The 14,655-nt window shown below is 40.9% G+C and overlaps 1 pseudogene; it reads right to left on the bottom strand.

Annotated features, from left to right (window-relative positions):
* Nucleotides 1–1,397: 1,397 nt before the first annotated feature.
* LOC115124994 (acyl-CoA Delta-6 desaturase-like) lies at nucleotides 1,398–14,366 on the bottom strand (annotated as a pseudogene).
* Between the last annotated feature and the right edge of the window lie 289 nt (nucleotides 14,367–14,655).

The raw sequence follows: 14,655 nt of genomic DNA, 5'->3' as shown, positions 1-14,655 counted from the left end.
ATTCAAGGCTTTATCACAACCGGCCTTGATTGGGAGTTCCACAATTGACCTAGCGTCGTCCAGGTTAGGGTTTGGCCGGGGGGGTAGACCGTCATTGTAAATAAGAATGTGTTCTTTAACTGACTTACCTAGTTAAATAAAGGTTAAATAAAAATACGATAAAAAATGAAAAGATTGGTCCTTTAGAACAAAAAGCAATTCACTACTTGGCTGTAAATGGAACAGGGAGGACACTTGAATCAGGCTAGTGACATCTGACCTGTCCCAATTCACCTTCATAACCTAGCCTGGTGGAACCTGTCCCAATTCACCTTCATAACCTAGCCTGGTGGAATTAACCTGTCCCAATTCACCTTCATAACCTAGCCTGGTGGAACCTGTCCCAATTCACCTTCATAACCTAGCCTGGTGGAATTAACCTGTCCCAATTCACATTCATAACCTAGCCTGGTGGAACATGTCCCAATTCACCTTCATAACCTAGCCTGGTGGAACCTGTCCCAATTCACCTTCATAACCTAGCCTGGTGGAACAGACTGTCCTAATTCACCTTCATAACCTAGCCTGGTGGACCAGCCTGTCCCAATTCGCCTTCACAACCTAGCCTGGTGGCACCAACCTGTCCCAATTCACCTTCATAACCTAGCCTGGTGGAACCTGTCCCAATGTACCTTCATAACCTAGCCTGGTGGAACCAACCTGTCCCAATTCACCTTCATAACCTAGCCTGGTGGAACCAACCTGTCCCAAATCACCTTCATAACCTAGCCTGGTGGAACCAACCTGTCCCAATTCACCTTCATAACCTAGCCTGGTGGAACCTGTCCCAAATCACCTTCATAACCTAGCCTGGTGGAACCAACCTGTCCCAATTCACCTTCATCAGTGGGTGCGGTTCCCCTTTAAAGGAGATTCGCCATATCAACATCTCGAGTAAGGCCAGATTCTGTTTCAAGAGACACCCAACCCTCCTCTAAAGCTAGCAAGCAACACATTGCTTGGCTAGTCAAGATCATTGTTTTATTCATTTTTCAAATAGTTTTGGCAATTAAATTATATTTATTAATACATACTTGACATTACCTGAACTCTACTCAACTTTAATTTTCATAACAATTCTTACCTTGGTTAGTCACACTGCACGTTTGTGGCAAGCTAAAGAAGGAGCTAGCTAGCTAGCGAGGTGTTTTAGCAAGCTTAATGAAAACTCTTGCTTGCAGTTGAAGAAGTATTTTCCTCTGTCACCAAACAGGTTAAAACATATTTTAATCAAATGTTATGAGTGTTTAGTCAAATAACTTTTCCTTCTGAATAAAATTCTAAATTGTCAGTTGGAGCCGGGGATGGGGCTCGGGACCATTTCAAATTGTGATGGACAGCTCGGGACACCAAGGATGGAAAAGTAAATATATTTACAAATATGTTCTATGTTCAAGTGCTTTTCGAAATATACATCTTGTTTAATTTTACTGTTTCATAAGTGGCAGGTGGGCTATATCTCAATGGCTGCGGAATTTATTCTCCACGACAACTTGTGCATACAAAACACCACTTTAGAAACCTAATGCTGGGTACTAGAGGTCAATAGAGACTCAACCAGTGGAGGCTGGTGGGAGGAGCTATAGGAGGACATGATCGTTGTAATGGCTGGAATGGAATGAATGGAACGGTATCGAAGACATGGAAACCACATGTTTGACTCCATTCCATTAATTCCATTCCAGCCTTTACAATGAGCCCATCCTCCTATAGCTTCTCCCACCAGCCTCCATTGGACTCAAACGTATCATCAGGGTAGAGAAGGTTGTCAGGTGCAAGTGTGTATTTTACACATATTTTACAAATATATTTACATGTTAACTTATATTTTGTGAACTTTTTAGTTGTCATTCATTATTTTGTTGTCAAACTTGCCAAAGTATAGGTCTGAACTTGGTAGTTTTATGCAATGGATTTTAATGTAGCCTAGCAACAGTATTCAGGTAAAAGGCAAACATTTAAATTCAATAAAATATGGCAAAATATATTTATGAAATATAATTGGTCAATTATTTTACTAGCTACCACAGCACGCTATCAAAATGTATTTCCAGATATTTAAAGATATAAACATATTTGTAGAAATATGAAAAAGGCCAATTTTGTAATATGTCGATATATTTAAATATATGTAATATAAGGCTTAAACATATATTTAGATATCTGTCATTTACATATACGTAAATACATGTACATACATGTTGTTAAAATATATATCAATGTATTTTTTCCGTTTGGGGAGGAATAGTCTATCTAGTCACCAATGATTAAGGCCAGGCGTTTCGGTTGTTGTATTCCTAACCCGCATTTCGATAAACTGACCTCAAGTTGCTGATATAGCACTTTCTCACACCATGATCATATAAACATAAATATCCAATAAGTCCAAAATCAATTCCCAACCATGTGGATTGACATCAAATGAAATAATCGCCAACAATTATTCTCATCAGCAGTTATTAGGGTATTTTAAAGGACATTATCGACATACATATTTTACTTATTCATTGCCTGGTATTAACATTATTATGGGAATGCTAGGTATTTTATGTAAGAAAATGTAACACAATTCAGAACCAAGTAGGCATTTTAATTTGCTATAGAATAAATTATGAGGATATGGCTTTTGCAAGCGCCAACATCCCGCTCGAAAAAGTTGACAATTCCAAATTGCGCACCTTCATTAACACACGTAAAGAACGGAGCCGCAGCCCCGAAAAAAAAAAAAAACGGAAAGCATCTCCATAGTAACGGACAAATTCACTGTCACACATTGTGTATGAGAGCTGGGTGAAGATGTTAAAGTAGTTCTGGCTGATAGAGTGTATTTACAGGCAGAGAACTATTCGACAGTGTTAGAATATCACTCCGAGTAGCTTCGCTTTTACATGAACCTTGTGGAGGCGGAGAAGCGCATCTCTCCAAATACTGACGTCTTAACAGAGATGGATAAAATGTGTCCTTTCTATAGTAAATGAAAATAGGCGAGCAATTAGTATTCTGAAAATAGTCTATATTCCACCCTCTACATTTTCGGATACAAAAATGCCTATCATACCCACATGTTAATTAACAGGCAACGAAGACGTCGTGAAATATTGTTGTTGATTGATGTTGTCTTGTTATGTAAGGACGAGACTGTTTCACTATATATCCCCCACAACGTTTCAAGGTTGAAGCATTCTTCTGAGACGGAATAATTATGTCAGATGGCTGTCTATCCTGTTTTTCCATTTAAAATGTGACGCTAAATTGCAGGTTTTGCAGAATGTCTGCAAAGAACATCCCAGCGGGGAATTTCAAGCGATAGAGATGTTTTATTGTACACTTATATTGTCTGCTTGGATTCATAGTCTTTCCCATTTAAGTGTCCTAATTGCCCCATTTATATAACCTCCTGTGATCAGGGATTGAGTCTGTTGGGAGGCGATCAGCTTGAGAAAAACGAGGTGTAAAATCACTGATCTAAGAATAGAATTCCCTGCCAAATAATAGGTTTTGTGAAATTAAGATTCATATGCCGAGCCTCCCCTGATTCAGGCGATCCCTCCACCAGAAACGAAAGGAAAACCAGACTGGAATGACTGAGACTTGTGTCAATTACAGAGCATTTCCTAGGATTTTCTGCCTGCATCAAACCCAGTGGATAATGGTGAAATATAGGTCAATAAAAACATTTTTTTTTTAAACGCCTGGCCCTACTATATAAACCCTCTATTTATGCTATGGGTCCCCATTCACTGCTGACAAGGATTAAAACAATTATATCACAATAATGTTTGCAGCGATCAGTATCATCAAAAACATCCAGGAAATGTCCTCTCTGTTCGCAGGTCGTTAATCTGCGATGGATTAAATCCCGTCCAGAGTCAGGAAGGGATTTATTTATGGAGATACGCATCCAGCCACAGATCCCCTGACTTCTTCAGTGACCTGGAGAAGAACAGAGGTGGATATAGAACCAGGTAAATCACATAGGAGACTGAGAGCAGCAGGTATCACCTTATGATGTACAATCTATTCCCAGAGGAATAGCACTATACAAGTATTCATTAAAACACTTTACCTGACAACATCAGTCATGCCTTTCTGCAAAGTCTTGACCTGGTAGGGAAGTCCATGTTTCTCACACAAAGCACGAACCAGAGGAGCCACCAGGTGGTAGTTATGACGGGGCATGGTAGGAAACAGACTGGGAGACAGAGGGGGAGACAGAGAAAGAGAGGCAGAGAGAGAGAGTGGGGGGGAGGAGCGAGGGAGAGGGGGAGAGAGAGAGAGAAAGAGAGAGAGAGAGTGGGGGAAGAGGAAGGAGGGAGAGTGGGAGAGAGAGAGAGAGAGAGAAAGAGGCAGACAGAGAGAGGGGCGGGGGCAGGGGAAGGTGACAGAGGGAGAGAGAGGGAGGGAGAGACAGAGAGAGAAAACGCTATCAGAGAAACCTCCATTTCTGAGTAGGGTTGTATCAATATTGTATCTAAACACTATTACGAGGTAGAGTATTTACTACAAACAACAAGTTATATTTAAGATCAAATGAAGCTGAATGCTGCTTAAACTATAACATTAGTATGTCAGTGACCTGATAAATGACCATATAAATACTGTCATGAAGTGGGCCTCTTTGGGTACAGCGAGCACCATCCCCCTCTCTCTGCACCACCTCTCTCTCTTCCCCCTACACTCAGGCTCTGTTAGGCAGGTCCTACATTCCTAGAGGAGTTTCTCTCCTCATGGCCAGACAGTATAGAGAGAGTGAGGTTCACAGGAGAACAAAGGAACCTCTTCCAAATCACAGAACTTGAGAACTGAACAATGTCCATGTTTTGGAGAATGTGTTCATGGTCGGGGAAGAATCCAGCTATGAACTGGTCCGTTTTGTACAATTTTGTGAAACTCATGAGACAATACAGCCACATTACTATAACGCTGTTTATACAAGAGTCTCAGTTGTGGGGTTTGCATCTAACTGTTGAATAAAATGAATGAGTAAAGATGAAACTATTTGTGAAATTATGTAAGGTGATGTTAATCCTGTTAATGAAAGCATTCCCTTTAAAATCTAGCCAACTCATTGGCACAGACAGGATATATTCTACTGTTCCGAATATAACCCCCACCTAATAAAATCCTCTAAAGACCAGCTGAACCTCGATTACTACGAGAGGGAGTTAAGGTTTGAGTAGATTGCTGAATCTTTTAACCGTACCATGTGGTTAAACTCTGAGACTATCGATCCGACAGAATAAGAGCTACTCTTCGATACTAATTAGTAGTCTGCAGCTAGAAATGATGTACCCGTGAATGCGAAGGCCGCCAACCGCTGAAACATCTATTCTATAACGACATTTCTGAATGTTACTCTGAAGTAGCAGTTCTAACCAAAGACTCCAGGTACGCAGAGAGAGGAGCGGATGAACTTCCAACAGAGATCACGACGACACACTGAGCGTAAATATATATATATATTGCAATTATTCCCGAATGAGTGAGCGTTCATGTGGATTAGCATTTCAATTGTTAGAATTATCAACTGTGTCGTGTCTTATCTTTGGCGCCCTTCTCAGTCCCTTTGTCTACCAAGCCGCGATGCCGGTTTAGCCCACTAGGGCACATCCCCTATCATTGCCTTGTAACCATATCTACTTTGTTTGTTTGTGTGTGCATTTCTGTGATTATTTAGTTAGTTAATAAATACATGATTGAGACAATTGATGTATGGATGATTCATAGTGAAGACTGGGTTTGTGCAGATAACCAACAATTTACAACGTTTGGAATGGGACTAACATGAGGTAAATAATAATTCATTAATCAGAAGACTAATTGATCAGATATTAAAATATCTGAAAGTTATATTAGGAAAATTATAACTTTGAAATCTGAATATTTTTCCTTGGTGCCCCGACTTCCTAGTTAATTACATTTACCTGATTAGTTAGTCACGTAATGATAAGTACAGAGAATTGATTTGATAAACTAACAGTCTTCAGTTTAATGATGCCAAAGACACAACAATACAGTATATACTGTTGACATATAACAGTAAGGTGGGATATTTGTTTCACTTACTGGTGTTCAATCTGAAAGTTGAGGTGTCCACTGAACCAGTCGTTGAAGGTTGACTGTTCAATGTTGCAAGTAGCACTCAACTAAGACCAGAGAAAGAGACACGTTACAGCTCCCTCTGCTGGAGAACTACAGAAGGCACAGCCCCAGAAAACACTACTGGGCCTGTACTCAGGACTGCTGTTCCCTGATCAGTTTAGCCTTTTAAGATTATAATGAATATGAATGTATGGACAGGGGGGACCTGATCCTATATCAGTTATCTAGTAATGACATGTTACCTGCATGGTGAGCCAGTCCTGGTGTCTCTCGTGATCCATCTCCATAGGAAGGTGATTCATATGGGTCACCCATACAAACCAGTGGCTTTCCAAAAACCTATATACAGTACAATATTCACAATATAATTATTCAGCCACAATATTATATTACATTATTACATCAAGCACAGCATTGTGTTGTTTTATAATACTGTAGATAGTTTGAATACAATGGAATACAATGAATGAATGAGTTCATCTTTGAGCTCCCTCTCAGTTCATACTTTACCTGACGAAGTTGATCAATGCTACTGAGCCAAAGAAACCAAAGAAGGGATAGTAACAGCAGAAGAAGCGAAGGTAGAAACTCATCGACCACGCCAGATCCTTCACAGGAGACAAAGATTGGTATTACGGACAGACATGACCACATCTGGGTTCCTAGCAAAGCAACAATTATCACTGTTGATTAGGAAGCATTACGGACAGACATAATGACATCTGGGGTTCCTAGCAAAGCAACAATTATCACTGTTGATTAGGAAGCTAGTCATTTCTGATGGTACAGTCCGTGTTAGTGGTATTATGCTCGCTAGCTTTAGTGAGCAACGAACAATGATTTAGTGCCCCCAGGTGTGAGCATAATCATAATACTAATAATAATCATAATCATAATAATCCTGCCCTGCCTTTCTAAGGCCTTCGAAAGCCAAGTTAACAAACAGATCACAGACCATTTCGAATCCCACCGTACCTTCTCCGCTATGCAATCTGGTTTCAGAGCTGGTCATGGGTGCACCTCAGCCACGCTCAAGGTCCTAAACGATATCATAACCGCCAACGATAAAAGACAGTGCTGTGCAGCCATCTTCATTGACCTTGCCAAGGCTTTCGAATCTGTCAATCACCACATTCTTATCGGCAGGCTCAACAGCCTTGGTTTCTCAAATGACTGCCTTGCCTGGATCACCAACTATTTCTCAGACAGAGTTCAGTGTGTCAAATCGGAGGGTCTGTTGTCCAGGCCTCTAGCAGTCTCTATGGGGGTGCCTCAGGGTTCAATTCTCGGGCCGACTATTTTCTCTGTATACATCAATGATGTCACTCTTGCTGCTGGTGATTCTCTGATCCACCTCTACGCAGACGACACCGTTCTGTATACTTCTGGCCCTTATTTGGACACTGTGTTAACTAACCTCCAGACGAACTTCAATGCCACACAACTCTCCTTCCGTGCCTCCAACTGCTCTTAAATGCAAGTAAAACTAAATGCATGCTCTTCAACCAATCGCTGCCCGCACCTGTCCACCCGTTCTGACTTAGAACACGTGGACAACTACAATTTTTTATTTTTATTTTTTTATTTGACTAGGCAAGATCAGTTAAGAACAAATTCTTATTTTCAATGACGGCCTAGGAACAGTGGGTTACCTGACTGTTCAGGGGCAGAACGACAGACAAACCCCCAGCTCGGGGGTTTGAACTTGCAACCTTCCGGATACTAGTCCAACGCTCTAACCACTAGGCTACCCTGCCGCCACCCAATACCTAGTTGTCTGGTTAGACTGTAAACTCTCCTTCACATTAAGCATCTCCAATCCAAAATGATAAATTATATCTAGAATCGGCTTCCTATTTCACAACAAAGCATCCTTCATTCATGCTGCCAAACATACCCTCGTAGAACTTACTATCCTACCGATCTTTGACTTCGGCGATGTCATTTACAAAATAGCCTCCAACACTCTACTCAGCAAATTGGATGCAGTCTATCACATTGCCATCCATTTTGTCACCAAAGCCCCATATACTACCCACCACTGTGACCTGTATGGTCTCGTTGGCTGGCCCTCGCTTCATATTCGTCGCCAAACCCACTGGCTCCAGGTCATCGATAAGTCTTTGATAGGTAAAGTCCCGCCTTATCTCAGCTCACTGGTCACCATAGCAGCACCCACCCATAGCACACGCTCCAGCAGGTATCTCTCTCTGGTCACCATAGCAGCACCCACCCATAGCACACACTCCAGCAGGTATCTCTCTCTGGTCACCATAGCAGCACCCACCCATAGCACACACTCCAGCAGGTATCTCTCTCTGGTCACCATAGCAGCACCCACCCATAGCACACGCTCCAGCAGGTATCTCTCTCTGGTCACCCCCATTATTATTGCCTTACCTCCGTTATCCTACCTCATTTGCACACACTGTATATAGACTCTTCTATTGTGCTATTGACTGTATGTTTGTTTATTCCACGTGTAACTGTGTTGTTTGTGTCGCTTTGCTTTATCTTGGCCAGGTCACAGTTGTAAATGAGAACTTGTTCTCAACTAGCTTACCTGGTTAAATAAAGGTGAAATAAATAAATAAATAAATAAATAAATATATATATATATATAATTACTCTCTTGTGGAAGCCCTTACGTTCCAGATAAGAATGAAGAGGTTTAAGTCTACATTTAGTTGGTATGAAATCTCACCACCCAGTCTCGTTGTGAAAACATGGTCCGCCATATCTGGATGTGGAAATACACTGGAATAAGTAGTGGAGGTCCAACTGGAACACAGAGGGATAATATTGGTATTACATACAGTGGTCTGTCTTTTACCTGTTCAATGGAAGTTGATGTGATTCTATACAGAAATCCATGAAACGTGTTCAGCAACTTACTGAGGAAGAAGTACTGGTGTTGGTGATGGTAGGGCATGTACTTCAACTTCTTTATACCATACTGCAATAGACAGAGACAAGGAGACAGATGGATCTAACTTTCAGAGTAGTTTTTTCGGGGGTATCTGTACTTTACTTGACTATTTATATTTTTGACAACTTTTACTTTTACTTTACTACATTCCTGATGAAATTAATATACTTCTGCCATGACACCCAAAAATACTAGTTACATTTTGAATGCAGGAGAGGAAAATGGTCCAATTCACACACTTGTCATGAGAACACATGGTCATCCCTACTGTCTCTGATCTAGCTGACTCACTGTAAATGATGTGTGTGTGTGCCCCTGGCTATCCATACATTTTCAAAACAAGAAAATGGTGCCATCTGGTTTACTTTATATAGGGAATTTGAAATTATTTTTAAATTTAATTTTCATACTTAAGTATATTTTAAACCAAATACTTGTAGACTTTTACTGAAGTAGTATTTTACTGGGTTCACTTTTACTTAAGTAACTTTCTATACTTTTATTCACGTAGTACAATTGGGTACTTTTTCCACCACTGGTTATTTCATGAATATTACATTCATCTAATGAACTATTACATGGATATTTAAATACTACATTAATAATATTACATGGATATTTAAATACTACATTAATAATTATACATGAATATTTAGATTATTATTCAAATATGACAGGAAGTCAGATGGGTCATAAAGCACTAAGGTTGTGAGTCCTGTTGGGGCAGGAATCACAAATATATTATAGTGATAACTACCTCTACAGGCTGTTTGTCTCCCAGGACGAAGACATGCAGTGAGTTGACATCAGGATCTTTACTAAACACGTTGGGCTTAGCGTGGTGCTGGAAGTGACGATGGTTCCACCAGTTAGCAGAGGCACCCTGAAAACACACAGCTACTGTTACTTATTAATGGTACACACAATTACACTTACTGTAACTTACACCTGTTGGACACTACACTAAATAAGGCTAATGTATAGCAGTGAACTTGGAAATTTAACACTGCTCTAGTGAATGTAGGAAAGTGAAAGGGACAGTTTCCTGAACAAAGATTTAGCATAGTCCTGGAGTAAAATGTACTTTCAAAGGAGATTATCCATTGAGAATGGTTTTCATTTCAGGACTAGGTTTAAACTGTGTCCGGTTAACTTTTCCAAAGAGTAGCAGAAGATCCGCCTAAAGAAACAGTATTGTCCAGTAGCCTACCTTTAGGTGTCCAATTACAAACTTTTGCAGTATGTGATTCCAGCTGGATGTCTTGCAGACTGACAGGTGGCCGTAGTCATGCTGCAGCCAGCCAGCCTGGGCCTGAGAGTGAGAAAGAAAGGCAGATTTTGAACGGTGTCTGAAAGGTGTTTTGGTAACCCTATCGCTAAGCTAAACCCTTACCCTAACTTAACCTCACCACCTAACCTTCACCTTAATCGCAACCCTAACCTAATACCCTAACCTTAGATCCTTTTGCCTGACCTTTGGATCTGCCTGTCAACTATCTTCTTGTACTCTCTAATAATACTGTAATGGTACCTGAGACGTGGCCAGCATGAGGGAACAGAGCAATGTGAGGCTCAGCTGCTCCCCCAGACCCAGAGCAGGCCCAAAGCCAGGGCCTCTAGTAGCAGGATGTGGCCCAGGTAGAGGCTGAAGAAGAGGGGGCGGGCACGGAGCAGACCCTCACTCTCCACACGGTTGCGCAGGGCCTGGAAGTCCTGCACCAGAGCTGCCTGTATGGATTAGAGGTGATCAATAATCAATACATATGTAATGGGATCTTTCTCAAAGTAGATGAACCAGGAGGAAGGTGGATGATGGTAGAGAGATGAGAATTGAGGGAGAGGAGGGGAGGAAGAGGACAGGAGAGGGTTAAGGACAGGAGAGGGAGTGGAGTGGAGGAAGAGGACAGGAGAGGGAGTGGAGAGGACAGGAGAGGGAGAAGGACAGGAGTGGAGGAAGAGGACAGGAGAGGGAGTGGAGAGGAGGAAGAGGACAGGAGAGGGAGTGGAGAGGACAGGAGAGGGAGAAGGACAGGAGAGGGAGAGGGAGAAGGACAGTATAAATTGAGAAGAGAAACCTGTAGAGAAGAAGAGGAAGAATAAGAGGAAGGGTAAGGAAATAGAAGTAACAGAAAGCTGAAGAGAACCAGGATAAGATGTAAGACTCCTGAATAGGTAAACAGACAGCAGGGAATCTGGGCATATAGACAGGCTGCTATAATGTGATCTAGTTATAGGGGCATCTGGGCATATAGACAGGCTGGTATAATGTGATCTAGTTATAGGGGCATCTGGGCATATATAATGATCTAGTTATAGGGGCATCTGGGCATATAGACAGGCTATAATGTGATCTAGTTATAGGGGCATCTGGGCATATAGACAGGCTGGTATAATGTGATCTAGTTATAGGGGCATCTGGGCACATAGACAGGCCGGTATAGTTATTATAGTAGATGACTGAAGATGACACACTACGACTTGGTCGAGTGTGGTGCTGTGTCAGAGGGAGAGATGCTGTAGGCTTCACATTCTATGTTTCATTATGTAGCCTACAACGATGTAAGTTATGGGTGTGATGCTATAGAGGGAGAGAGAGAAAGATTGGCCTCCTCACATTTTTCCCCTGGTCCTGGCTGGGCTCTGTCGGTGCCAGCTCTCCAATCAGCAACGGCTTCAGAAACTTCCTGACAAAATTAGGATCGGGATGGAATGCGGAAAATGCGCCCTAGAAATTAGAGTCATAGATCAATCTATGTTGTTTAAGAGAAATACATACAAATGTCATTAATTTGTCTCTCAGAACAAAAATATAATTCATATTCGCCGTGTGATTAAATAAAGACGCATCATGCAGAAATGGCTCCGCCGTTTCCTGGTTGTTACAATTCTAATAGTTCGCTCTAATTTCAGTTTATGTGACAAAACAAGCAAGTATAGTGTAGAGAATCATGTAGATGTATCATCATTATGTAGAGAATCATTGTATGAGAAAAAATGGGAAATAACTTTTTCATAACCAAAAATATTTGCAAACAAACAACAAAACTGAAAGTAAAAGATCCCCAAAAAACAAAAACTTAAGAACAGGAAGCATAGAAATAGAACAGATAGAACTGCTTATTAAACATTTGCATATTGCAGCTTTAAGATCATTATCATGATCCATCAATGTACGATCCACTAACAACTAGTGTAATATGTCATTATCACAATGTACGATCCACTAACAACTAGAGTAATATATCATTATGATAATGTACGATCCACTAACAACTATGTAATATGTCATTATGATGTAATATGTCATTATCACAATGTACGATCCACTAACAACTAGCGTAATAAGTCATTATCAAAATGTACGATCCACTAACAACTAGTGTAATAAGTCATTATCACAATGTACGATCCACTAACAACTAGTGTAATAAGTCATTATCATAATGTACGATCCACTAACAACTAGTAATATATCATTATCACAATTATCCACTAACAACTAGTGTAATAAGTCATTATCAATGTACATCCACTAACAACTAGTGTAATATGTCATTATCACAATGTACGATCCACTAACAACTAGTGTAATATGTCATTATCACAATGTACGATCCACTAACAACTAGTGTAATATGTCATTATCACAATGTACGATCCACTAACAACTAGTGTAATATGTCATACCTACAACATTATAACATTTGCAACAGTCTTCCTGGAATAACTTGAGAACATTTCACCAACAACTTCCATAGTTAGGCTACTGACCGTGGCATCTTCTCCAGCAAAGTGACTGATGACCCTGATGCCCCCCGGGTGTCTCTTCGCCCACTGGGTAATATTATAGACCTTCCTGTCGATGACCAACCACTGGTCGCCTCTGTGGCAGTGCCTCTGAACCTCTTCCCAGGTGTAGACTGCACTGCCACCTCGCCCTCCACCGGGCCCAACCCCGTCACCCTTGGCCGGCTCGCTTGACTCCGTCTGCTGACCTCCGCCCCCCATCCTCGGTTCTCTCTGCTCCACTCACACCGTCGATGTGTCGGCTGCGCTCTGTCCAGTCTGTCCAACTGACACACACTGAGGACCAGTCAAATGCAACGTACAGAGAGGAAGTCAGGGAATGGAATCAGAATCAGATCATGCTGTCTGAGTCAAGTCACACCTACGTGGTGAAAATGTGTGACTCTTCTACAGTTTGATGTTTATTGGGATGAGCCTTGTCCTGGAGGCAGATCTGAGAGATTTCCACTAGATAAGCGAGCTGCAAAGTCAAAATTGGCTATATTAAAACATTTATAAAAACAAACATTTGCTTTTTGGTCTTAATTTAAGATTAGGGTTAGGTTTAAAATTTGATTTGATGACTGTGGCTGTGCTAGCTAGTGACCATTCTGCAGAGCTGCCTCCAGAACAAGATTCATGACGAAAAAGGCTAACCTGCGATTCTTCTGCCAGAGGGAAGGGAGATGTTTTCCAGACAGCGTTGTACAACAAAATGTGTTGTTCAATTCAGTTGCTGAAAATATCGAATGACGAATACCTGTAGAGGCGCAAGAATGTCAGCCAGTCTGGGTCCTGTAATTCTGTGGAGTTCCTTTTCTACCAACATCAAACCATTAAAAATGTTGCTCAAAATATCTAATAACGAAAACCTGTAGCATTCTGTATGGAGTTTCTATTCTAATCTGTGGAGCATCGATGCGATTTACCACGATGTTTATTTGTAACACTATATTAGAATAGAGACAAAGAGCATTGAAATGTTCTCATCAATAAATATTAAAGAATAAGGAGATGCGCCATTGTGTGGGCATGGACTCCTCTTCTGTTCCGCATATGTTTCCCGAGTTTTATATGACACACAGTGCAAACCTTTATGAGTGTTTCATGTTAATGTCTGTATAATGACACACTTGATAAAATCCAATAGTCCATAGGCATGACATTAAATTAAAGTAGATTAAAGTACATTTAAATTAAATTATACAATGATGATGTGGGTACAGAATGAATAGAATAGCTGCACTCACCAACATTTCCAGATGTGCAATCCTCTCTCTCTTCCTCTCTCCTTGTCCTATTCATGCAGATACATTTACTTCTTTCTGATCACCCGTCTCATCATCTATCCAATCAAATCACCAGTAGGCTATTAACGGTATATTTTGTAGCTCACTCTGGTCATTCACCCACCCACAAGTTCCCTAAACAATTCCATGCCGATCATTCGAGTCTCTCGTCCAATGGGTTTATTTCACTAGACCGCTGGCATATCTGCAATTGGTTCACAAAAGTTTATTCGAATTGTATAAAAAAAGTCCGTCCCTATCAATCTGATTGGCCTTCAGGACTGTCAAAGGCTTGCCTATTCCAACCAATCAGGACGCTCTTGGACGCCCTCACGCTGTCACACGATGAAGATAGGACAGCCCCGTTTGTGTTTTCTCCAACTCCAAGTTTAACATTTAATTCTTCACTTTAGTTACATACGTGTTTTTTAAATATTTTTTTATAGATCCATCAATCCACTCCGTTAAATAAATGTAACCCGAGTCATCATTATCTAGTGGATATAAATG

The sequence above is a fragment of the Oncorhynchus nerka genome, unplaced genomic scaffold (genome assembly GCF_034236695.1).
Source record: "Oncorhynchus nerka isolate Pitt River unplaced genomic scaffold, Oner_Uvic_2.0 unplaced_scaffold_1516, whole genome shotgun sequence".
Lineage (NCBI taxonomy): Eukaryota > Metazoa > Chordata > Actinopteri > Salmoniformes > Salmonidae > Oncorhynchus > Oncorhynchus nerka.
The sequence above is the reverse complement of the archived record's forward strand: the minus strand, read 5'-3'. Positions and strand labels throughout refer to the sequence as shown.